Here is a 27138-nt window from a genome sequence, read left to right as displayed (position 1 = left end):
TTAACTATAACCTTTTTAGAAATAAGGACCTCATACTTGATCTAAGCCTGCACTTCTTATTCCCACAATGTGAATGTTGTCCATTTTCTTAATCCAGCCTCTTCAATAAATTCAACTTACAATGTGAGGTATGCCTCTGGATCAATGCTTTCTGAAACTCGGAACTGAGAAAGTATATTTCCTTTGATACAAAGTGTATTACCTGTGCTAAATCAAGTATATACATGGTATAATGGATATTAACTGAGCATCTCTATGGTAATCTCTTAGATACTTGACTCTAGGATCATGTGTTCAAACCAAGATTGTAAAGCTGAAAGCCACAATCCCAAATACCATAATCCCAAATGTTGAAATCCTGAAAGATCAAAATTCCTAAAGGAAACAAATGTGAATGTATTCTCTGGGGAGAGCCATGCATTAATATAAAAAAGGCAGCTATTCATCATGAAGTAATACTTCAAAACATAGTTAATAATCATAAAAGTCAGCCTATTCCTACCGACTATCTTTGTGCAGTTACCCGTCAGCTATCCCTGTAGTACACTTTTCATGGCAAATTTTCTTTTTAGTTGTTTGTTTGTTTTTGAGGGGGGATTGCTTTTTTCCCCACTTTTTAGTTTTATCCCTATTTTATATTGTTAGCATTATTTTTTATAATTTACTATGCATTTTATCTTTTTTATCATTTTCAATACTAGAGGTATAAATTGTGTAGCAACTTTAGAGACTTTTTAGACTTTAATTCATTTTATACATTTATTGCAAATTTGCCTATATGAAAGTGCATTATCACAATGTTCATTTTGTGTAAATTTCTGGGTGACTGTATGTGCAGTGGTGAGTCATTGCAGTTTTTGATAGAGCTCATCAAAATACTTAGGGTGTCATGGCATTTCAGATGACTGTAGCTATAAACCTAGATTACCAACCATAGTGATATATCCATTTATACCCTTCCCTCTTGGACATATTTCTTTATGAATATGATTTATCTGTGCATTACAGTTATACCCATGTATTCGTCATTAGTATAGCTGAGTGTTTATGCTTGCAAAATATGTTATTGTCTTTTTTATTATATAAATATACTGATGAAGTGTTCTGTCATGTGTTTGTGTTTCTCAAATAAATCCCCTTTTAAAAGCATAAATTAATGTTTTTAAACGTTTTAAAATTATAATATCCAGAATTATATTTTCAAGATTTCTGATCTTTTGGGATTTCAACATTTATGATTACGCCTCTTGGGAGTATGATCAGCTCCCATTTGAACCAAACTTCAGAGTTCAAATTTAACAATTAAATTCCAAATATACCTCCCAGCCTACCTACAAAGAGGAGGAAGCCACTCTCATACGATTTAATTTCATTATTTAGCACAGATCCTGTGGCTAGAAGGATAATTGTTTCTTAAAACCATGAAAAGGTGCTCATGTAGCAAATCTCAAAGGACAAAAACGTATTGTCTCCGTCCACATATACCAACATCTTCAATTAGAGAGGTAGAGAAAGTAAGAATTCTCTACATTTAACTTCTATATTATGCTTTAAATAAAAGCATGCATTAAAGACTTAAGTCCATAGGATCTATAACTATTTCTGAGATATGTTCTTTATGATAAGAAAATGCATGAAAACCTAATAATTCAAATTGTGATATTATAGTGCTGTTAATATACTTTGATAATGAAGAATACTATATGGCAAGTCATCTATATGTAAGTGCTACTTCTTAACATTTATTCACGCAATAAAACTTTCTCTAGGATTCAAATCAATATTTATTCAGTAAACAATTATTAAACTCCTACTATGTACCACGGAGGGCTCCCAAGAGGAATAAAGTAAAGAATCTCAACCTAGTAGAGGGGTTATTATGCCACAAAATGAATGGTATCCTAGTGGGTAAGTGCACAAACTTTAGACATGCACTGAACTCTGCTTACTATATTTGTAACCCTGGAACAATTATTTAACTTTTCTGAGCCTTATTTTCTCATCTGTAAAATGGACATCATTACATAAGTTTATATATTCATCAAATAAGATATAACCTGAAGACCATATAGTAGCTTCTCACTATAGTAGTTGTTAACATTTTAAATTTTATTTGATTATTTGTTCATTGCTAGAAAACGTACTTGAGGAGTATACTATCAGTCTGAAGGACATTGGAAAAGACTTCACCAAAGAGTGGTATTTCAAGGATAAGTAGGAATTCACCAGGCAAGAAGCAAGGAACGTACTCTGGGCAGAAGGCACAGTGATCTACAAAAGGCTTAAAATCTCAGAATCCCAGAAAGTTTAGGCAAAACCAGGAAGCCGTGTCAGTGTAATGGTGAACTGGAAGATGGCTAAAAGGAAGATGGGTAGAGGGTTGAACGAGGTTATTTCAAAGCCCAGTCACAAAGATCAGAAAATAGGTGTACTTCTTTGTCTCTCATTCTCTTGAGGAAGCATCACTCACCCTAAAATTTAAACATAATGTCTCAAATACACATGTGCATGTGCCCATACACAATTTATGACAAATTGCCATGCTCAAGAGAAATCAGAGTTGAGGAGACCACAAGCACAGAGTGGAGATAATACTGAGACTGAACTCCTGTGTGTGCTCCAGGAGGAGAAGTAGAGATTAGAATATGTGGCAGAAGCCCAGACCATGAGATACCGACATTCTTCTATGTCCAGGTTGAGACTTTCCTGAAAGGGAGCATCGTCGCTTGTGAGATTCAAGCTAGGGGCATGCCTAGTGGATCCACTTATTGACCATGTAGAGGACATGTCTGGTGTCATGATAATAGCAGACAATCACTGAGCACTTGAAACGGGTCAATCGATGGGATAAATATTGGGGTTGTCCTGTGTAATTTAGTTCTCACAACACAGAGAGTAGGTGCAATAACCCCAATTTACAAAAGAGAAAATTGAGGCAAACAGAAGTGACTTTCCCAAGTTTACACAACCACTAAAGGCCAAACTAAGATCCCAACTCAGGTCTGTTTGATTTCAGAGCCCAAAGTCTCCCTCACTCAGTTTCTTTGTGAGGAGGAAAAGAGCCTCATTTATGATCATAAAGAATTTTCTGAGGTTCTTCTCTAGTTTTCTAGATTTTCACAAACCTTACTAAGTTGTTCTTAACAATTCTTATGGTTACAATGAAATTAAGTATTTGTAATTCTTTCTCCTAACAAAGAAGAAGGAAGGACTTTCAGAAGTTCAAGTCTCTGTAAAAGCAACTAGGTAACCTGGCTTCAGCTCCATAACCCATTTCATTTAGACGGCACTTTGTGGTTTCAGACTGTTTTCCAAACACTCACATGATCTTACCAACAACCTCGTGAGGCCGTAATTTCCATTTCTACCTTTAGAAATAACAGAAGTTGAAAGGTATTCAATGACTTTCCTCAAGCTGGAACAGCTAGGATATAGCAGAAACAAGCCTTAACCAAGATTCAGGTTTTTAGTCCATTGTGTTTTCCTTAATATGAAGGACATTTTTTACAGTTTGGGAAAGTTGGCCCGTTCTCTGTTTACATTTTATTTTGATGACATTGAAGTTGTTTTATCTCTCATTCTTGATAAGAGACCGAGGTAATAATACTCAGTATGCACAGAAGTTGGGAAAAGACAAGGATTCCTCGTTGAAACAATCTCCTTTCTTTCTTTCTTTTTTTTTTTCAGAAAGCAGGATTTATTGAGAAGATAGAAAAGTTCCCACAGTGGGAGCAGACCCAAGGGGTTGCCCTCCTTACTTTCATATATTTTTTTTCCTAATTTACAAATCTATGAATTTACAAATCTACTTTCATAGATTTGTTTTTCCTAGTTCTTCTCATTAATGAATATCCCTGCTGCCCATCTGTTTAATTTAATATGGCAGATAACTACTGTAAATTTCTAACACCAGGAGCAATACATATGTTTTTTGCCTACTTCCTATGCAGAATTACTTCATATTAAACCTTTTTTTTTTTTTTTGAGTCTCATTCTGTCACCCAGACTGGAGTACAATAGCAAGATCATGGTTACCGCAGACTCCACCTACTGGGTTCAGGCAATCCTTCTGCCTCAGCCTTCCAAGTAGCTGGAACTACAGGCATGTGCCACCACTCCCAGCTAATTTTTTATTTATTGTAGAGACAAGGTCTTTCCAAGTTGCCCAGGCTTTTCTCGAAACCCTGAGCTCAGGCAATCCTCTCACCTTTGCCTTCCAGAGTGCTAGGATTACAGACATGAGCCACCGCACTGGCCCATATTAAACTTTTAAAGCCTCAACAATGACAATAACAAAACCATTACATATATGAGCTAATAGCAATAGAGGTGATTCCCTAAGTAACTTTGACCCAAGGTATGCCAGAGAGAGAGGTGATAGGTGGATTTATCTATATAACCTATAATGAAATAATGAATCATTCTTGATCTTTTTCATTTCTACTTTAAAGAGAAGGGGAGATTCACGAGACCTAAGCAACTAGGCAAATTAAATTATCATGCAATGTCTACATTGTTCATTTCAGCTGTTCAAATGATTAAATAAGGTCTCCTTTCATTTGGTCCTAACAATGAAACTGATACCAAACAAAATTGAGATGGAATGAAAATTGGTTCAGTGGTTAGAACCACTAACTAGTAAGTAATGAGCCTGTCTATTAAAGACAGTGTTTAATATTCATGATTTATAATAATTGGTAATATTTGTAAGATGGGTTACTTAGTTGGGGTTTTGTGTTATATATTATGACAATAAAATTTAATGATATTTTTCTCTAAAAAGATAAAATCTACAAATTAATTTTGCAAAACAATACTTTCTTGTAAAGCAAGTGACACTTTAAAAACTATGGAAAAAAGCAATAAGATTAACAGTAACATAGAATGTATTTTGAACCAACTTTCTAACATGTTGCAGTAAGCTCATATGTAATTAAGTTAATATAAATATTAAAGGTTAAATAATGTATTCACAAGTATTTTTTGAGACTGTTTTTCTCCATATGTTTGTGTGTATATATGTGAAGAGATCAAGGAAAAGAACCATATTTAATTTTTTTTCATAATGATAGTCTCTTATCAACTAAATTTTTTTTAAAAAACAGAGAGCTTGTAACATAAAGGGATCTTAGAAACTTATAGTTTACTGTGTGAAGTCAAAGGCAGCAGACCAGGCATATGCCATGTTCAAAGAGCCTACCAAGACATTTGCCAAGAAGATGGTAGCTAAGATACTGAGGAAAAGGCAGAGAAAAAGAGAAGAGACTTTGGAGTTTGGAAGTCATTGGTTCATATCCAAGTTCTTCCATTTACTGATGGTGCTATTGAAAATAAATTATCCTCCGGGCTCGGTGACTCAGCCTGTAATTCCAGCCCTTTGGGAGGCCAAAGTGAGTGGATTGCCTGAGCCCACAGGTTCGAGACCTACCCAGGCAACTTGGCGAGACCTCATCTCCACAATAAATCAAAAATTAGCCAGGCGTGGTAGCGCACATCTGTAGTTCCAGCTACTTGGAAGGCTGAGGCGAAAGGATCTCCGGAACCCAGCAGGTCGAGGCCCACTTCCAGCCACTGCACTCAAGTCTGGGTGACAGAGTGAGACTCCAACTCAAAAAAAAGGAAAGAAAAGAAAAGAAATTATCCTACCTCTTTGAACCTCATCTGTGAAATCTGGATAATGACATCTGTCCTTCAGAATTATTTTGAAAGTTGCATGAGGTGAGATTTACTTTTATGTTGCACAAGACTACATAGTAGGCATGTAAATATCGCAATTACTAATGGCACTATAAAAACTACTAGTAACACTAAAAATACATACGTATATACTTTATGCTGATATTCTAATTGAACATTCAAACACAGCAATATTTTGTGTGTGTGAAAAAATAACATACTGGCTTGACTGTGAGATGTTGTTTTCCTATCTTGGCTGTGAGTCAAGAAAGCAATTATAACTTGAATGTATAGATGCCCAATATATGTGCTTAATATATTTATAAATTTAATATATAACAAATTTATAACTTCTCTGAAATTCTAAATTTTAAGAGAGTAGGTGCTGTGCCTATTTTACTGTTTAAAAAAATTAAAGTGGTAATTAACATTAGCTCAAATTTTAAGTTCCATGACATTAAGACCTTATCTTTCTTTGTCACCATTGCATCACCTGCACTTTTTGCAATAATTAGCACATATGTGAAATAGCCTTTTCCAATGATAGTGGAAGATAGATTTTGACATTTCATGAGCCCTTCCAATGACACAATAAGAATGCCAAAAATCTCCTCAAAAATCAAGAAAAAAGGTTTTAGGAATTTAAAAACAGATCAATCTCCAATTGACCTTATAAACAATATATTTTACGGAGACGTTATTTCAAGGACAAGTGAATTATATTAAGTGTGAAAATAATAATCGCTCAGAAATGCAAAACGAAATAAACATCATAAAGTGGGGATTAAGAAACCAGCAAACATTTGGAAGGTTCGGAGAATGCAACCAGTGTCCATAGTGTAACCTTATGTATTTGTGAGATTCCAGGATATTAGGAATGTAATGACTGAAATGTAAACAGGGCACAAAATAGGGAAGGTTCACAAAGAAAATATGTGCATAGAGACAAAACCACATGCTTTCAGCTTGGCCCCTTGCCTTTGTAGGTTCTACAGACAGCATGAAGTTGGAAGGATGCCTTTTGTGTCAGCTTGAAAGGTCTAAGGCATCCTCTTCTCTAGGCTTCAATCTGATTCCCACTGGCCCTGAGGAGGGACAAGGCATGGGGAAGGTACTTTTTGCAGAGATAGAAAAGGCTCAACTGCATTGATCTTAACTAATGTGGCGGGTGCGGGGGGAATTCAAAAGGGAGACACAGAGAAGACAGAACTTATCTTCGCCTACATGAAAACCATTGCTAGCCCACTTTATTTAGTCTGGATGAGAGTGTGACCAAAGGGAGAAAAGATGAAAGCCAAGCAAGAAGAAAGAAGTCACCTCTTCAAAGTAATGAATTAAACATACAGATGCCCAACAGATGGAATCCCATGAAAGGAAAAGCGGTCTCTCCAGTGTTTTTTACATTGATACTTGGATGAAGTAGTAGAGAGAGGTCTTGATCTTGCTTTCCAGAGATGTATGCTAAATATCTGCAAAATCATGATTGACAAATTCAAGGTTTTGGAATAAAATTTAAACTGACCCTCTGCTTCCTGTTTGTAAGCTTTTAAAATTATCTTCTGAACGGATTTCCCACAAGAAAAGATTAAGAGATGATAGTACTGAGCCTTGCCAAAAAGGCCATCCACTCAGTCCAAACATAATTCATAATGAGGAACCTGCCCACAAAAAAGGGAAGTCTCTCAACAGGAACTCCCCCAATTCCCTGCACAGCTGTCTGCTTCCATTCCAGATGGTGATGGCGGATGGAGGGGCTAACGTGGGCCAATCTTTAACTGATATTCCAATCCTGTTCTTCGACTGAGGACTCATTAATGTCAATTATAATCTTTGATTAAGCCTATGCATGACAAATGGGCCTTACTGCTGTTTTCACTCCAGACATGAATTTACAACTGGAGGTTAGCATAATCAAACTCTAGACAGTGTATTGTCAAAAACAGGATTTGCCAGAATACCTGGTGCAGTACAGCCAGTGGCATTCAATCTATCACAGCTGCCCAGTATGAATGAACCACAGGCATCCTCCATCAATCTCTGCCTGTTCTCAATCAGAAGTGGGGCTACAGGAAATGAGACTGGGTATTAAGAAGGGCACTGTTTAAAATCTCTCAATAAATGACCACTAGGAATTTCAACTGGAAAACAAAAGTTTCCTTTGTCTTTCGGTGGTTGTCACAACATCAATTATGACCACAAGGTAGAAATAAGATGCAGAATTAAATTTTCTCATCTCATATAAGTGAGCATGGTTTCAGAGCTTTCTATTTACCCTTTTTACTATTGAAAAGCCATTCATTGAATCAAGTTTAAAAGCTGGAAGGCTATGCAACAATACCACATTAGCCTCATAGAACACTTTTTATTGAATGGCTCTTTAAAGAATATTATCAGAGGTTGCTACACAAAATTGAATTTTGAAATCTACTCCTGCTTCCCTCTGCAATGGAATCCCAGCTGGATCAGAAGTGAGACTCAGACATGCTGGTAAGTTGAGTTATAAAGACTTTCTGCTCTCAAGCCATATCCTCTCCTCCTTAGTCCAAATGAGCCTCATGGGAAGAAACTTTAAGCATGTTCACAGTGAGGTTCAATTTTGTACAGACATATTGGACTGACTGTGAGGCATGAGCTAGAGAAAATAGAACTCCTGAGAGAATGGCTTTTGTGAGAAAGAAGTCAAACATACTGAGGTACGTGGAACCCCAGGCTGGTCCAGGTGCTGGAATCACCCGTGTAGCTGAAGGAACCGTATCGCTAGGGGACCACTCACACATCTTTGGGATTCCCAGCCTCCAAAAGCAAGCCGCATGAACAGGAAAGTATTGGCCAGGATGGAAAGAAAGAGGAAATGTGACCCTAAAGGTGAGAATCACCCCTGAGGTTACTTTGGATTCAAGGGTAGATCAGTACCACCACGTGAACGGGAGGAAGCCAGTGGTGGCATCTCTAAGGAATTAAGCAGAATGAAATAGACAACAGAGAAGAGAGAGAGGACAAAAATAAGCATAAACAGCAAGCATGGAGGCAGGAATGCAGTTAGCAAAGAATTATAGGTGATCGACCACAGAGATGCAAGAAAGAGAAAGGACTAAGACCCAGCAAGATGACAAAGGAACAAACATTTAAACTGTCCCAAGTTGGAATTCAGAACAGAGAGACCTGCAATCCAATTAGGGTTAACTTGGAAAATAACAGTTACTGGGGCTATTGCCCATTTCATCATTCAGTCCCCATTCTATTAAATGCTACGTGATAAAGACGTTTCAAAATTCAGTGCCAATAATACAAAAAATGTGGATGCCCTTTACCAACACCTATTCATCCTGATTACAAAACTAAGTGATCCATCACATTTCCCTTTTTGACTTGCCATCCAGAAAGCCAATAACTCAATTTTATGTCGAATTATCATAATAATGCTAGTTCTTTGAATTTAGCATATCTCCACTTACCTTTCCAGAAATTCCATAATTTCTCTTTATGATGCTATTATTTTAGTTTTGTTCTTTGTGTCTTTTTGTTTTAACAGCTGGCATGTACGTAAATAAAGACATCCTTACTTCATAACACTTACGGCAGTCTCAATTCCATCATGATCCAGTAATATCAGTATCCTACTGATATGTCCTGTAGATGAAATCAAGCATTCAGCCGGGCTTGGTGGCTCAGCCTGTAATCCCGCGCCTTTGGGAAGCTGAGGTGAGTGGATTGCCTGAGACTGCGGGTTCGAGACCCGCCTGGGCAGCGAGACCTCATCTCTACAATAAATCAGAAAATCAGCCGGACGTGGTAGCGCAAGCCTGTAATTCCGGCTACTTGGAAGGCTGAGGCGGAAGGATCTCCAGAGCCCAGCAGGTCGAGGCTGCAGTGGCCGTTAGCAGCCACTGCACTCCAGTTTGGGCGGCAGTGAGACTCCAACTGAAAAAAAAAAAAAAAAAAAAAGAAATCAAGCATACTACCTTAGTCCTCTCATTGACTCACCTACAACATTGTTAAAAGGATTAAAGACTGATATAAAAATACCTTGTACACTATAAAACACTACTCAGATGTTTGGTGGTGCTCTTATATAAAAACATTTGGAAAAGTTCTATTTTTCGTTGTCTCCCTTATACTCTTCCCTCAGCATTTAATATTGCCATAATACTCAAGGCTGTGCTGAAACCATAAAAATTGTTGTTAAAATGCAAATGTTTTCTGAGAAGGTGGCTTTATAAATTATAATCAGTTCCTGACACCTTAGCTAAAAATCATGTTTTTTAACCCTGATAAGACATGAAGACTGAAAGAGTGAAACTCAGGACAAATAAGTTTGGAGGGAAGGAGAAGTCAGGTAACACCACGATGCCAGGGACTGAAGATACTTTTGGGATCCACAACAGGCAGCTCTTGTAAGGAGTTTGTGCCTGATAGAAAGTGATAAATTGAAGGGAGGAGAAGAAAAGGCAGATTGATGCACTTGAATGCACAATTCTGTCCATGACTAGTCCAGTCTACTTTGTGGGGGGGACACTGGGATCAGGAATACCGATTACCTTGTTCCAGTAATCAAGTTGAGACTGGCTGACTGTTGGTTTAAGTAAGATCTTCTTCCATAATTAGAGCCTGTGTGATAAACGTGCATCCTCAAACACACCTTAGCTGAAGTTTGGAATGGCAATTCTCAAGCTACACTTTAAAGTTGGTAATGAAAACAGCAGGGGTGAAGGCAACACTGGGTAGTACAGAGAAACCACTGTGTTCGGTTACGTAGTGCCCGGTTATGTATCCACTGTCCAGAGAATATCTGTATTTAGTGTTGGAGGATGGTTGTACAGTTGAGAGAATACATTTGCAGTTGCTTAAAAGAGAAAGCAGGAACATACCATAGAGGTATTTTGGGTGATGCCGTTATCCAAGCAGTTTTAAGAGTTTTTTAAATGAAATCAGATAACAGCAAGGCAGGAGAATGAGTGACAGAGTAAAACCACTCAGCAAATAACATAGTTTCTGTGATGCTCCCCAAAGATGCCTGCCTCCCTGGTTGTTTTCTGCTGACTGTGAGGTCCCTTCGCCAGATGTCAGCAACATCACTGTGATCCCTGTTGAGATTTATCCATTCAATCTTACATTCAGCACTTCTTAAGGGACAGATTGGTGTATCAGGGGCCCCAAAAGAGTTGTTCTTTGACAAAATCTGCACACAACAACCAAAGGACTATTTTTATACATGGATTTGAATCTTCCAACTTCTACTCCACCCTTAAAATCCTCAGCTTCTTTCCTTTGTCCAACATTTAAAGTGACCCCAGTGTTCCTCGTGATCTGGCCCTGCTATGAGTCCTCCTGAACCACACCTCGCCTTCTCTGAGCCCTGGCTACACTAGCTGGCCTTCGTTCCACCTCCAGAGCCTTCACTCTAGCTACCCACTTCTCCTCCTTTCACATTTTGTCTGGAAAATTCCAAATCGTACCTCAGATTTCAGTTAAGTTTAGCTACTCGAGGAATTCCTTTGACCCTGAATTGTGCCAGTTCCCTGTTACATGGCCTCAGAGCACCTTGTGACTCTCATGCGCAGCACTCAACAGTAATGATCAAGTAAGTACTTGGGTTAGGCTATGTTTATGGCCTCATCTCTAGAAGGTACATTCCACAAGAACAGAGTCCATTCCTGTCTCACTCACTACCGTGTTCAATGCCTAGTTTAATGCTGTGCTTACCTTAGAGGCCTAATAAGTATATGTTAAATAAAAAAAGGAAGGAAAGTCAAGCTGGGAATTACCTCCTAGTCAAGACAGTGTGTTGAATGTTGGTGAGTATTTTAAGGCTTTTGTAAGAAAAATATGGGTTGGAGGGGAGAGAAAATAGTGGATCTGATCATCTTCAGGGTCCTCTTCCCTGGCCCACAGGTATCAGCTCACATAGTTGGAAAGCCTTCACTAACATCTCCAGACAAAGTGCCTCCTGCTGTATTTCCACAGAGCCATGTTTATACCACTATCAAGTCTTATCATGTTGCTGTCCTGATACACTGCCTTATCTGTTTCTCCTTAATTCCTGAAAGCAAGTTTCTGATTTTACTCATTTTTGTGTTGCTACAGCATGATGCAGAGCCTGATATATAATATGCACTTTATAAATGTATTCTTTTGTTTCAGTTGGAAATATATTCTAAATGGTTAGATGTACAAATGATATAACATAATTCACTGATCTGATGAACATGAGAAAATACAACTGTGGCTAAGATTAGGGACCTTGGACTTGGATTAGGGACCTTAGTTATATAATGAATTTCAGAGTTATTAATACTTTTACAGCACCAGGCAGGCCATGAGAATAGACACCGTCATGCTTATTCCAGCAATGAATTCTGGGCAAAAAAATCCTCAAGAGGTGACTGTAATCGTGTGCTATTTTGGCTGCCATGAAAGGAACATATCTATCTAAGACATGTAGACTATGCCTAATGACTAGAAATAAATATCCTTGTGAGGTAAATAAATAAGATAAATTTACTTGTATCTGTTTTAACACCACACCATGGGTCACTCTACTTCAATCTCTTCCTCTCTCTTAATTTAGGTCTTTAGACTTTATACTTGCAATGTCCAAAGATGTGGATCTGTTTTTTCCTTATCAGCCATAAAGATAAATTAGCTTCTCAAATAAACAAGGTTTGCATTCTTTATTGTAGCCACACTTGATGGCCAGAAGACAAACCAGAGAAAAGGATGTGGCTAGTTCAACATAAACCCATCACCACCATAAGAAAGAACAGTGACTGTATGACCTGGCTAATACTGATAGCTACTTATCATTGTCAATACCCATAAGACATATACATATCAAAATTGTAAATACTGAGGCCCCCAAATAAAAGTATTAGCATCCAAATTATGGAAACTGTTGCTTCCAGTTTTGTACTTGCTATGAGATTATTGTCACTGTCTCTCTACATTCTATAGTAAACAAAATCAAAGACATCTTGTAACAGCTACTGAGGGACTAGTCATGAAAAATAGGCAAACTTTTAAATCTTATAACTCATTAATAGAAAAACCCCTAATTCTCATTCAGGCTAATTGTGCAAGTGTTGTGACAATGTATCTTTACAGATCATTCAAAAATATCCTTTAAACTTTTAATGTTTATTGCAACCTATTTGAATGACATTGTTAAAGCAGAGTGAAGAGATAATTCTTAATAACTATAAGAGGTTATACACGCATCTGTACATGTTCAATATATTTGCCAAATTCATTAGTTCTTTAGTGCATAGTACGATGATCATAATCTAAATTACATTATTTTATTCAAACAATGTTGCCTTATAAATATTTGGCTTGAGTAGAAATTTGACTGTGCTTGTATTCTACAGGAGCTATGTTTACAGGATTCTGTTTTCCAAATAATATTTCACTATCAGGAAACATTTCAAGTAACTGCACACACCTATTCAAATTCTAATGAAACATGGACTAGGAGCATTTAAACTTTCAGTAGAATATTATTTGGAGGAAAAAAACTCAATCTTGTTTGGCTTAGTGTATGCTTTTGTTACATTTGCAAATAAATTATTTTTGGCTACATAAAACTTCACACAATAAATTCTACTTGGAAGATTAAATGACTTTGAAACAGATACTCAATCCTGGAAAAGTCACTATTGCTTCATAAGAGCTACTTTTAAGTTAATGGGCTATCAGAAGAAAATAAGAGTGTTTGATACAAATACTAAAGGAAAACAAAGCTAGAAGGAAAACTATTTGACCTAAAATAAATGCAGAGAAAAGTATTCTGTCAATATCCAAATTGAAATGCTTTCTCTGTTTACATTTCCTCTAAGTTTCTGGATTCTGGCGATGATTGATTAGATTTTTGGCATCTGGGGGATGCATTACAACTATTGGATTCCAATTTTTAGCTAGTGGAAAATTTGCCACACTCTAAACAACTCCTCCATGCCAGAATGCATACTGAAAAGTTATACATGTGCCCAATTAATTTACCTTTAAATGATTTATCATATTTTTCTGCTTTACTTTCCTGTAGTACATTCCAGTCCCCCCACCACATTAGAGTGTAAGTTTCCTGAGGAAAAGGAAATTGTTTTAAGTATTGCTGGGTTCTCGGCTTCTTCTTATTTTTCCCCCCTCGGCTTCTAAAACAGTGTCAAGCACACAGCAGCACTCAATAAACATTTGTTAGATGTGGAATGAATTAAATGAAAGTAGGGAGCAATGGAATAAATAATCAGCCTACTACCACAGAAAGACAGCAGATGGGGAGAGGAGTAGTTCATTTAGGGCAAATGTAAGCATTTGCCTAAAATCAAAATTTGCCTAAAATCAAAACTTGCCTAAAATCAAAATTTGCCTAAAATCAAAATTTGATGGTCTGTGCAGACAACACTTAGATTCACAGTATCTTACAAATTATACAGTATCTTAAATACATTGCTGTTGTGTGCTAAAAGCAGTGGCTGTTCTTTGATTCTCTGTGTATCCTGAACATTCATTACATCCCATCCAAACTCAAAGTCCGATAAAAAAGGATTTCTGAAAACTCCCACAAGAAAATATTAATCGAAGACCTGTCAGTGGTTAAAAAAAAAAAAAAAGGAAATTAAATATAAAAGCATTAGACTACTGATTCTCATTCTTTCTAGAGAAAACTGAATCAAGACTTTTACACATAATGGTGACTTACAGGAACTCATAGAAGTGGAGAGCAGAATGGTGGTAAAAGAAAACAGGAAAAGAGAATGAATGAGAAAAAGAAAGATGTTGGTCAAAGGATGCAAAAATTTCACTTAGACTAGGAAAATAAGCTCTAGTGACCAATTGCACAGAGTGGTGACTATAATAAATAATGATGCACTGTATATTTCAAAATTACTAAAAAAATTAGATTTTAAATTTTCACCACATAAAAAATGGTGCATATGTGAGGTGACAGATTTTTTTAATTGGCTTGAAGCATCCTACAATATCAACATATATCAAAACATCAAACTGTACCTCATAAACATATAATTTATACTATTATTTGTCAATTGAAAGTGAAGTTTTTAAAATTTAGTTTTCTAAAAACTGGTGTCTCATACATGGAACCAACTGTCCATTCATTCATGTGAGGTTATTTAAAGTGAAATTCTTGAAGGAGAAGTTTCATTTAATTTTGGCCTAAGCACCTGCCACAAAATGCACCCATTGTGCTGCTCGGTGTGCAGCAGCAAGAATGTGTCCTAATAAGCAAAGCCGAATTGAACCAGATAAAAACAATCCAAACAATCTGTCTGGAAGAGAGACAGATTGTGGGCTGTAAGCAATAGACTTCCCTCAACAACTGATGGAGTGACCTCGAATAATGTTTCAGTGTTTGGGCCTAAACAAGATTGTAGCACAAGATGATCTTTCAGACTATTTCTAGGGTGAATTTCCTGGAATTCATAACAATCTACTGGGTGCAGTTGATTTAATTAGGTGTCCCAGGTCTGCTGAATAAATAAGACATAAAGAATAAGACTCACAAAGAAGAAAGTCAGTAAGTGGTTCTCTGATAAATATAAGTGGTATTAAAAAGGCTCTCTAGACATTCTGGGGAAAATGGGTCTATTTTTCTTTCTAAATAACCGTTTTCTATTTCTAAAGTAGATATTTGTATGATTTAGTTCATCTTCCTACCTCAATCTACCTGTGCAGACTTCCCCCAAAATTAACTTGAGTGAATACGTTGAGAGCAGGAGGTGGGGGGAAAGGATTTTTATGAAAACTATGGAGGGTATATGTTGCATGATTATTAGACTAGGTTTTTGTTATGTTCTCTATTCACAAACTCTCTCAGAGTTTATTCATGCTTTCAAGGAGTAACTGAGCATAAATAATCGAGCAGTTCTCACATGACATTAATAGCGCTGTATTCATGTCTGTGACTCTGATTAGCATGTGCATCTATGTCTTCTGAATAGGGACAATTATTTCCCACAGAAGAGTCTGACACTTGGAAAATTTTGAATGGAGAGAGAAAATAGCAGGAATTTGGAGTATTGCTTAGTTGCCAAATATGTGATTTGTCGAATCCCCCCAAATAAGCTAAATGACAATCTGGAAGGATACAGAGCACTTCAATTGTCACTAAACATTGTTGAGAGGATTAGACAGCTCCTGGTGATAGGATCCCCCCTTTAAATCACATCAAGTCATGTAACAGGATGGATAATACTCTATTATGATTTATTTTCTCATCTTTTTTCCGCACATAGCTCTTAGACTTTTGACAGCCTTTAACTGTTTCTGCTGAAATTGTCTATGTTCTCACAGCACATCTCTATGCTCCCTTCAGCAGCAGGCCATGATTTAAGCTACCAATCTTGTCTTCTATTTCACCAAACAAACCACCACCACAACAAAAACATGTAAATAACACAGGAATAGAGATACCCATCGATACTTCATCTTATACAATTTACGACAATCTCAAAGAAATACACAAAAAGTGACACTCCTGCCATTCCTCGTTCTCTTGAAATATTTTCCTGATTTACCAGGTTGGAGTGAAAATAAGGAGTGAAAAAACTTACAAAAGTTATCTCCAGGTAAGCTGGTCTGAGTATGATATTTTATTCAAAAGGCATATAGGATCGGATTTCTAGCATTTTTCCCCTCATCTTGTAAAACCTAGTCACACAGGACATTAGTTTCTTCCTACCCCAATGTTTATTTCTAGATGTCTGAACTCTTCACCTTAAAAAATGGTCATATGACTCTTTTCTCTCATCATTTAGGTTTCTGATGAAATTTTGGCTCCTCAGAAAAGCCTTCCTTGATCACGCTACAGAAAGTTGCACATCCTTTCAACCCAAAATACTATTGTTCTGGCTTAATTTTCCTCAAAGCACTGACTGAATTTTTAATAGACTTGATTTTTTTATAGCAGTTTTAGGTTCACAGCAAAACTGAGCAGAAAGTCAAGTGATTTCTCATATGTCCTCTACCCCAGAACTGCACAGCTTCCTCCATTAACATCATTCCCCTCCAGAGTCGCTCATTTGTTACAACTGACAGACCTACATTGACCCATCATGATCACCCAAAGTCCATAGCAAACATCAGGTTTCATTCTCAGGGTTTTACATTCTCTGGGTTTGGACAAACGTATAATGATGTGCACATACCAGTAGAGTGTCATACAGAGGAGTTTTATTGCCCTTAATTCCTCTGTGCTATACCAGTACATCCCTTCCTCCCCACTAATACCTAACAACTACTGACTTTTTTTGCTGTCTCCATAGTTTTGCCTTTTTTGAAACGGAATGTAGTTGGGAATCACACAGTAGGTAACCTTTTCAGTTTAGTTTCTTTCACTTAGTAATACATATTTAAGTTTTCCCCATATCTTTTTATGACCTGCTAACTCATTTCTTTTTAGTGGTTGAGTAATATTCCATTATCTGGTTATACTAATTTATTCATTCAACTACAACTTACATCTTGGTTGCTTCCAAGTTTTGGAAATTACAGATGAAGCTACTACAAACATTCATTTTTAGGTTTTGTGTGGACATAAGTTTTCAACTACTTTGGATAAATACCAAGGAGCCACCATTGCTGAATCATATGGCAAGAAAACATTCCCATCAATTAACAAGAATTTCTGTCGCATCAGCATTTGGTGCAGCCAGTATTTTCTGGTTTGCTCTTTTGACTTCATCTGGCTTTGAGAGCAGTAACTGGTTTGGATTTTCCTCACTATAATTGGTATGAAATAAGTGTTAGTTGACTGAATTAGCAAGATCCTTGAAGGCTGTGACAACCCTTCTTTTTTATTTGCTTCCACAAATGTCTAAAATATGGTCATCCACAACATAGTGTCTCAATAATTACTATATAAATAAAGTAATACCTGGTTATTAGTGACCTAAAAACTATGAGACACAGTTAATTTTTATACATGTCCTGAAAAAACAAAAACTTGGTAATATGGAACACCAATTCCACGAAACAATAAAACAGGTGTTGCATTTTAAAAAAATGATTCACTGGAAATGCTTGTTCCAGTCACAGCAGTATATTTTCCATGGGAGTGACCTTTTCACAGGTAACAGCTGCAAAGTATAGACAAAGTATTTCTAAAAACAGTAATTTAAAGGACCTGTAGAGTGATTAAATGCAGACAAAAATTAAGTGAATTCAACCTTTAAAAGACTGGAATGAAGCACCATCAGATCTTTGTTTACAGATCTATTTCATAGAGGGCACTTTCCATCAAGCCATCTGAAACTCAAGCAAAAAGATACAGTCTTTCTGAATTAAACTGTGAGAGAAATAAGTTCAGAATTGTCAAAGAGGCATGAAAACAAGAAGAGAAAACCTGGAAGAGAGAATAGCACAGAGTGGGAAGCCCCAAAACCTACATATGAACTTTTCTCTAATCCTCGGCTGATACTTGTGCTGTATTTGTGTGGGAGATATTATATGATGCTCCATGGAAATCAACAGCTAAATAGAAGACTGAAGAGGTTTAGAAGATATTTTAGCTGCGATCCACCATAGGGAAGAAAGAATACGGTTGTGAAGAGTTTGCTTTGGTATTTGAGACTTCAGAGCTTTCCACCAAAACTACAAAAGAATCATCCCTCAGGAGTAAATGCTATGATCCCTAACTGAACGATTTTTCTAAGAACACAACAATACAAATAACCTCTTAAGAGAATAAAATCAAGTTCACGATGACCACCCTACTATGACAAAAATCAACATTCTGCAGAGGAGCATGACAGAATATATTATCTTCAAAAGGTATCATCCACCGTTCATTAAAGTTACTGGACACATTTTTAAAAACCAGAAAACAAGGAAGCATAGTCAAGAGAAAAATCTATAGAAATAGATACTGATTTTACTTCATTTTTTAATTTGGAAGAAAAATGACTTTAAATATATTGACTAACTTTAAAGGGAATAGTCAAAATGAAAACAAAAAGATATATATAAAAACTTAGGAGAAGGCTGGGCTTGGTGGCTCAGCCTGTAATCCCAGCGCTTTGGAAGGCCGAGGTGAGCCCATGAGTTTAAGACCCACCTGGAGAACTTGGCAAGACTTCATCTCTACAGTAAATCAAAAAATCAGCCGGGCGTGGTAGCACATGCCTGTAATTCCTGCTACTCGGAAGGCTGAGGCGGAAGGATTGCCAGAGCCCAGCAGGTCGAGGCTGCGGTGGACGGGAGCAGCCACTACACTCCAGTCTGGGCGACAGAGTGAGACTCCAACTCCAAAAAAAAAAAAAAAAAAAGCTTAGGAGATAAATTGAAGATTGAAGATTAAAAATAACAGAAATTTGGCCAGGCTTGGTGGCTCAGTCTGTAATCTCAGCACTTTGACTGAGGCTAATGGATTGCCTGAGCCCTCGGGTTCGAAATCAGCCCGGGCAAATTGGCGAGACCTTATCTCCACAATAAATTAAAAATTAGCCAGGCATGGTTGTTCTGGCTACCTGGAAAGCTGAGGCGGAAGGATTGCCAGAGCCCATCAGGCCGATGCTGGGGTGGCCATGGGCAACAGAGTGAGACTTCAACGAAAGGAAGGACTGAAGGAAAGAAGGAAGGAAAGAAGGAAGGATGGAAGGAAGGAAGGAAGGAAGGAAGGAAGGAAGGAAGGAAGGAAGGAAGGAAGGAAGGAAGGAAGGAAGAAACCCTACAACTTAAAAACTATACCTGAAATGAAAAAGTCACTGGATGAATTATGAACAAATTGAAAACAGCAGAAGAAAGGATTAATACGCTTGAAGACAGATCAATACAAATTATCCAAGCTGAAGAGCAGATAGTAAAAGATCGAAAAAAGTTGACAGGTCATCAGTAACCTGTGTGAATAATATTAGGCAGTCCAACATATACAATTCAAGATCCAGAACAAGATAAAAGTGAGAATAAAACAAAAATAAGTTAATCAATTAATAGCCAAAAGTTCCAAAATTTGGTAAAAATATAAACTTAGAGGTTTAAAAATATCCACAAAGAATAAACATTTTATAGTCAAATTTCTAAAATTTTGAAGGAATCGAGATAAAAATGATACATTATACGCAAGATAACAATAAAAATGACAGACAACATTTTGTCAGAAACAATAGAAGCCAGAAGGCACTAAAATTATCTTTAAAGCACACATGTAAATTTCAATTACTATCCAGAATTCTGTTTCTAGCAGAAATATTTTTCAGAGATGAAAGATAAGACAAAGATGTTTTCCGATACACAAAAGCTGAGAGAAAAAAATTACCAGCAAGCCCACATTATGAAAGTATTATTTGAAGTTCTTCCAGGTGAAGGGAAATAAAACTAGATAGAAACTCAACTCTGTCTTGGATCTCCACAAAGAAATGAAGATTACCAGAAATGCTAAATATATAGATACATACATGAGAATATTTTCTATTATTTTAATTTATTTAGACAAAAATTGGTTGCTTAAAGTAAGAACATAGCATTGTATAGTAGTGTGTATAATTTTAGTCATAATATTAATAATATTATTAATTAATAATATAATAACAGTAGCACAAAGGAGTTGATTAAAAGACATATTATTTCAAGATTCTTACATATTATATAAAGTGCTATGATGTACTTTTTATTAAACTGTGGTAGGTTAATGATGCAATCACATTAGAAAAACTACAAAAGAGTATAGTTATAGCTTAAAAACTAAAAGACAAATTAAAATTAAATACTTTTAAAATATTCCATTATTTCAAAATTAAATAAATTTAAATAAAATAATAATGGGACTAATTTAAAATAATGTGCAAAATCTTTTTTTAAATGTTCCACTTACTCAAAAGAAGACATCAGAGAAGGAATTAAAACAAAAATTAAATAACAAATAGCAAAATGGTGGGCTAATCCCAACAATATCAATAATTACTTTAAATGTAAATGAACTAAACCTTGTAATTATAGAGCATACATTCACACTGGATAAAAAGACATAACTGGATGCTATCCACATAAGCCACACTTTAAATATCAATACACCAATAGGTTAAAAGCAAAAGGATGAGGGGAGAGGAAGAGACAAGCATAAGAAATCCAAAGTAGAGCTCTTATAATATGGTGCCTTCACTCTATTCACAAGAGCAAAAAACATGGAACTAACCTTACTACCCATTGAAGCCTGACTGGATTTTTTTAAATGTTGTACTTGTACACATTGGAACATTATACAGCCATAAAGAAGGATACACATATGAACTTTGCAGCAATTTGGATGGATTTAGAGTTTATCATACTCAGTGATCTATCACAGAAACAAAGAACAGAGTACCAAGTGTACTCACTCATAAGTGGGCCTTGAACAATTGCCATAATACTATAAGAAAGAGATTGGCAGTAGTGGGAAACTGCCCTAGGGGAGAGGGATGGAATTGGCAGCTGAGAGAAACTGCAGGGGAGGATAGGAGCACACCTCATCAACAAAGGTACCCGCATAATGAACATTTGTATACCTAACCTGAATTGTACTCCACATCTTTAAAATAAAATAAAAAAAATTTTAAATGTGGTGCCTTCCTGAGGAAAGTGTGCAGTCCTAAATATTCATGTACTTAAAAACAGAGCTTCAAAATACATAAAATAAAAATTGATAAACCTGGAGAGAGAAATTAAAAACCCTACAATTATATTTGGTGATTTGAACTCCCTCATTTTAGTTAAAAGAGCAATGATACAGAAGACTCAAACAATATTATCAACCACCTTGACCTATTTGTTATTTGTAGAATACTATGCACAGAAATGACAAATAGAAAATTAATAAATATAGATCATATACTGGACCATAAGATACATTTCAAAAAAATGAAATTATAGGCAATGTTTTCTGATCACCACAGAATTAGATTAGAAATCAGTCACCTTAAGATATAGAAAACATCTACCCCTCCCATAGCTATCTGGAAATTAAACAACATGCTTCTAAATATCCCAGGGATCAAAGAAAACACACACAAAAAAAAATAAAAATTATTTTGAGCTAAATGATAATAAAAACACAAAACATCAAAACATGTAATGAAGTAGAGCTCAGATTAAAATGTAAACTTTCAAGAATTTATATCAGGAAAACATGATTAGCAATCAAATCATATCTAAAATAAGTAGAAGGATAAAAATAAAATAGAAGCAGAAATAAATGAAACAGAAAACAAACAATAGAGAAAATAGTTGATAAAAATTATACACAGCTAACCATAAAAAAGAAAGCAAGAACACAAATAATAATATCAGGTAGGAAATGATAGTAATAGTGCTATTGACGCTAAAGTGAATATAAGTAATATTGCATTTCTATGCTAATATATGTGACAACTTATGGGGAATGCACAAATTTATTTAAAACACAACTTACCAGAAATAAACCAAGAAAAAATAGAATATATGCCCAGCCCTTAACTATCCAAGAAACGGAATTTATTACCATAAAAACCCACTCACAAAGAAAATTCTAGGCTCATATAGTTTAACTCTTAAACTCTAACATTTAATGGAGTAATAGTACCTTTTTTAAACAAAACTCAGAAAATAGAGAAGAAATCACATTTCAAAGCTTTTTATGAGGTCAGCATAACCCTGATAAACAAAAACACAAATATAAATCAGAAAATAATATTAAATACAAAAGTTACAGTATAAATGTAGATGTAAAACTCCTTTTAAAAATTAACATATTTTATTTAGAAATGGTAAAAAGAATATATTTTGATACAGTTGGTATTGATAAATAGTGCTGCAATAAACATGTGTGTACAGGTATCTATTTTGTAGAGTGATTAAATTCCTCTGGGTATATTCCCAGATGGAGGATTGCTGGGTGGTATGAAAGATCAATTTCTAGTTATTTTAGGAATTGCCACGCTGTTTTCCATAGAGGTTGAATTTGTTTGCACTCCCACCAACAGTGTAGAAGCATGCCCTTTTCTCTGCATTCTCGCCAGCATCTGTTGTCTTTTGTTTTATTAATGATGGCCATTCTTACTGGAGTCCGGTGGTAACTCAGTGTGGTTGTGATTTGCATTTCTCTGATGATTAGGACTGAGCATTTTTTCATGTGTCTGTTGGCTGCTCTTGTGTATTCTTTTGAAAAGTGTCTATTCATGTCTTTTGCCCACTTTTTAATGGGGCTGTTGCTCCCCCCCGCTTCTGCCCCCCTTTTGGCACATTTGAGTTCCTTGTAGATCCTGGGTATTAGACCTTTGTCAGATATGCAGTTGGCAAATATTTTTTCCCAACCCATGTGCTGTCTCTCCGCTACCTTGGTGGTTGCTTTTGCTTTGCAGAAGATTTCTAGTTTGATAGGTCACATTTGTATATTATATCTCTTATGGCAAGGGCTTTTGGGGTTTGAACAAGAATTGATTGCCTATTCCAATTTCCATGAGCGTGTCTCCAGTGTTTTCTAAGATTCTTAAAGTTTGGGGTTTTATTTTTAGGTGTTTGATTCACTTGGAGTTGATTTTTTTATATGGTGATAGACAGGGTTCCTGTTTCAATCTTCTGCATGTGATCAGTCAGTTTTCCCAGCACCGTTTACTAAATGAATTCTCCTCTCCCCAATGGTTGTTGGCAGAGCCTTTGTCGAAAGTGTGATACCTCACACTTTGTTTCTTTTAATGAGGATTGTTTTGGCTATTCATGATAATTTATGTTTCCATATGAATTTCTATATTGTCTTTTCCAGGTCTGAGAAGGATGATGTTAGTAATTTAATGGATATTTCATTGAATCTGTAGATTGCCTTTGGTAAGATGAACATCTTAACAATGTTGATTCTTCCTATCCATGACCATGGAATATTTTTCTATTTGTTAGTGTCATCTTTGACTTCTTTGAGCAGTGTTTTATAGATTTCATTGTATAGGGCTTTCATTTCTCTGGTTAGGTAAATACTGAGGGGTGTGTGTGTGTGTGTGTGTGTCTGTGTCTATCATTAATGGAATTGTGCTTTTTACTTTGTTGGTTCTCTGTCTGTCATTGATGTATAAGAATGTGACTGTCTTTTGCACATTTATTTTGTACCCTGAGACTTTGCCAAAGTCCTTTATCAGTGAAAGGAGGCTTTTGACAGATTCTCTTGGATTTTTGAGGTATAGGATCATATTGTCAGCAAAAAGGGATACCTTAACTTACTCTTTTCCTATTTGTATACTCCTGATTTCCTTCTCTTATCTAATTGCTCTAACTAGAATTTCTACGTTCAGTGTTGTACAGGAGGGGTGAGAGTGGACAACCTTGTCTTGTTCCTATTTTCAGGGGAAATACTTTAAGGTTCTGTTCACTTAACAATATGCTAGTTGTGGGTTTATTGTAGATGGTGCTTACTATTTTGAGGGTATGTTTCTTCTATGTCTAGGTGCTCAAAGGTTTTTTTATCAAGAAGCAATGCTGGATTTCATGAAAACCTTTTTCTGTATCTAATGATATACTCATGTGGTTCTTATTATTACATCTGTTGATGTTTTTAATTACATTTATAGTCTTGCGGATGTTGAACCAGCCCTACATCCCAGGGATAAAGCCTACTTGGTCTTGGTGGAGGATTTTTGAGTTGTGTTGTTGGATCCCATTTGCTAGAATCTTGAGAATTTTGGCAATTAAGTTCATCAGAGATATTGGTCCGTAAGTCTCTTTTTTGTTGGACCTTTATCCAGTTTGATTATCAGTGTGATTTTAGCTTCATAGAATGAGGAGTTCCATCTTTCTCCATTACCTGGAATACTTTCAGTAGAATTGAAATTTGCTCCTCCTTTTATGTTTTGTCGGATTCTGCTGGAAAGCCATCTGGTTCAGGGCTTATTTTTGGTAGGTAGTTTTCTTATGACAGAGTCAATGTCCTGGGCTGTTATTTGTCTATTTAGTGTCTCAGTGTCTTCTTGTTTCAACCTTGGGAGCTGTGTGATGTCAGAAAGTCTTCCATTTCATTTAGGTTACTGAGTTTGTTTCCATACATATGTGCATAGTAATCTCTGATAATCATTTGTATTTTTTCAGGGTCAGTTGTGATTTGATCTTTTGTGTTTCCAATTGTGTTTATTTGGGATTTTTCTCTCTTTTTCTTGGTCATTCTGGCTAGAGGTCCATCAATACTGTTTATCCTTTCAAAGAACAGTTTTTTAATTTGTTGATTTTCTTTTCTATGATAATTTTGTCTTCTATGTTCCATATTTGGGCTTTTATTTTGGTGATGTGGATTCTCCTGCTAAAGTTAGGGTTTTGGTGATCTTGCCTTTCCAGCTCCCTTAGATGACTTGTTAGGCATTAACATCCGAGTTTTCCATTTTCTTGATGGGTGTTTATAGAAATATAGATTCCCCTCTTAGAACAGATTTCATAGCATCCCAGAGGTTTTGGTAAGATGTTTCTTCATTTTCATTTGTTTCCAGGAATCATTTAATTTTTGTTTTGATTTCTGTGTTGACACAGGAGTCATTCAGCATCATGCCATTCAGTATCCATTTCTTTGTGGGTTTTAGGATAATTTTGCTGGTGTTGATTTTTTTTTATTCCACTGTGGTCTGAGAAGATGTATGGCATTATTTTGATCTTATGAAATTTGTTTATGCTTGATTTATGGCCAATGATGTGATCAATCTTGGAGTATGTTCCATGTGGTGATAAGTAGAATTTATAGTCTGATGTTGTTGAGTAGAGTGTTCTGTAGGTATCTCTTAAGTCCTTTTGGTCAAGTGTCAAGTTGAGATTCCAGATCTTATTTTTTATTTTTTGGCTCCATCTGTCTAGGATGGTCAGTGGGGTATTTAAGTTCCCAGCTTTAATAGAGTTAGAGTCAGTACCTTTTTTTAGTTTACTTAGTAGTTGCTTAATATACATCAGTGCTTCTGTCTTAATTGCATATATGTTTAGGATGGATATTTCTTGTTGATGGATCTAACCTTTTATCATTATGTAGTGTCCTTCCATATCTTTTTAAATTTTTGATAGCAAAAAGGTTTTTTGTCTGATATTAAGATTTCAACTCCTATCTTCTTTTGGGATCTGTTCACCTGAAAATTTGTTTTCCATTCTCTACCTTTGAGTCTCTGGGCATCCTTTGTGGTGAGATGAGTTTTCTGGATGCAACAAATTACTGGGCTATGTGTTTTTATCCACTTTCCATTCTATGTGTTTTCAGTGGTGCATTTAGTCCATTCATGTTCAGGCTGATTATTGAAATGTGAGAGTTTATCCCTGTCATAATGCTTTTATAAGGCTATTTTGTTTTTATTTAGCTTTAATGTTCATATATGTGTCTGTTTTCATTTTTGCAAATATGCCATGTGTTCTGTTCTTGTGTTTTTTATCTTATGAAATACGTGGTCTTTCTTGTTTCTTTTTTTCTTCTATGCACAGCATCGTTTTAAGTGCTTCCTTGGGTTCTGATCTCAAAGCAGCATATTCTCTTGGGATTGAATGTCTGAGAAGGATTTTAATTCTCTGTTGCTGATGCAGCTTAGCTTGGCTGGGTAAGAAATTCTTGGTTGAAATTGTCTTTGAGAACATTAATGATTGGGGTCCAATTCCTTCTGGCCTGTAGTGTTTCTGCAGATAAGTCTGCAGCAGTTCTGATTGATCTTCCCAGTAGGTCTGAACTTTTTTCCTTGCTGCCTTTAGGATTTTTTTAAAAAATCTATTTTGTGTAGGTAAATTACTATGTGTCTAGGGATTGGTCTTCTCATAAGATGTCTTGCAGGGGTTCCCTGTATGTCTTGTATTTGTGTGGCCATCTCTCTGGCTAGATACAAGAAGTTTTTTTGAATTACTTCATGGAATGTTTGTTCCATTTCTCTTTCTATTTCAGGTATTCTGATCAGTCATAGGTTTGTTTCTTTATAAAATCACACATTCTTGGAGAGTTTCTTTTTCTTCCTTAAGGCTTTTTCCCTACACTTTTAATATATTGGGTTACTTCCATATTTTGTTATCCCAGTTCTGAGATTCTTTCTTCTGCTTGGACACTTCTGCTTCCCATGTTTGTCACTTTGTTATTTATTTCCTGGATGGAGTTCTTTATTTCTGTTGTTTCTAAGTATGCCTTCTTGAGTTTGTCCAGCTCTGTTGCAATTTCGTTTAGTTTTAACCCGTGCATTTCTTGATTTTTATTCATTCTCTCCAACAATTCTCTGATGTCTGTAAGTACCTTCTGGATACTGTCATTCTTGGAGTTAGCCAATGATTGTGCCCCGGTTGCTGCTCTTTCTAGCATCGACTCTTTGCTGGGACTCTAATGACTACCAGCAGTTCTTTGTTGGTTTCTCTTCATTTGTAGCTGTTCTCTTATCTTTCTCTTTAATTCCATTGCTCAGTGGAAAATGGAGAGGCAGTTACTTTTGTTATTTGCTCTACCTTTTGTACTTCCTTGAGCTGGGTGTCCAGATTTGTTCAATTATGAACTAGGACTAGGAGTGGGTCGTTGTTCTG

This window comes from Carlito syrichta, unplaced genomic scaffold, assembly GCF_000164805.1.
Source record: "Carlito syrichta isolate Samal-C Ts95f unplaced genomic scaffold, Tarsius_syrichta-2.0.1 Scaffold303204, whole genome shotgun sequence".
Lineage (NCBI taxonomy): Eukaryota > Metazoa > Chordata > Mammalia > Primates > Tarsiidae > Carlito > Carlito syrichta.
Note: the sequence above shows the minus strand (reverse complement) of the source record.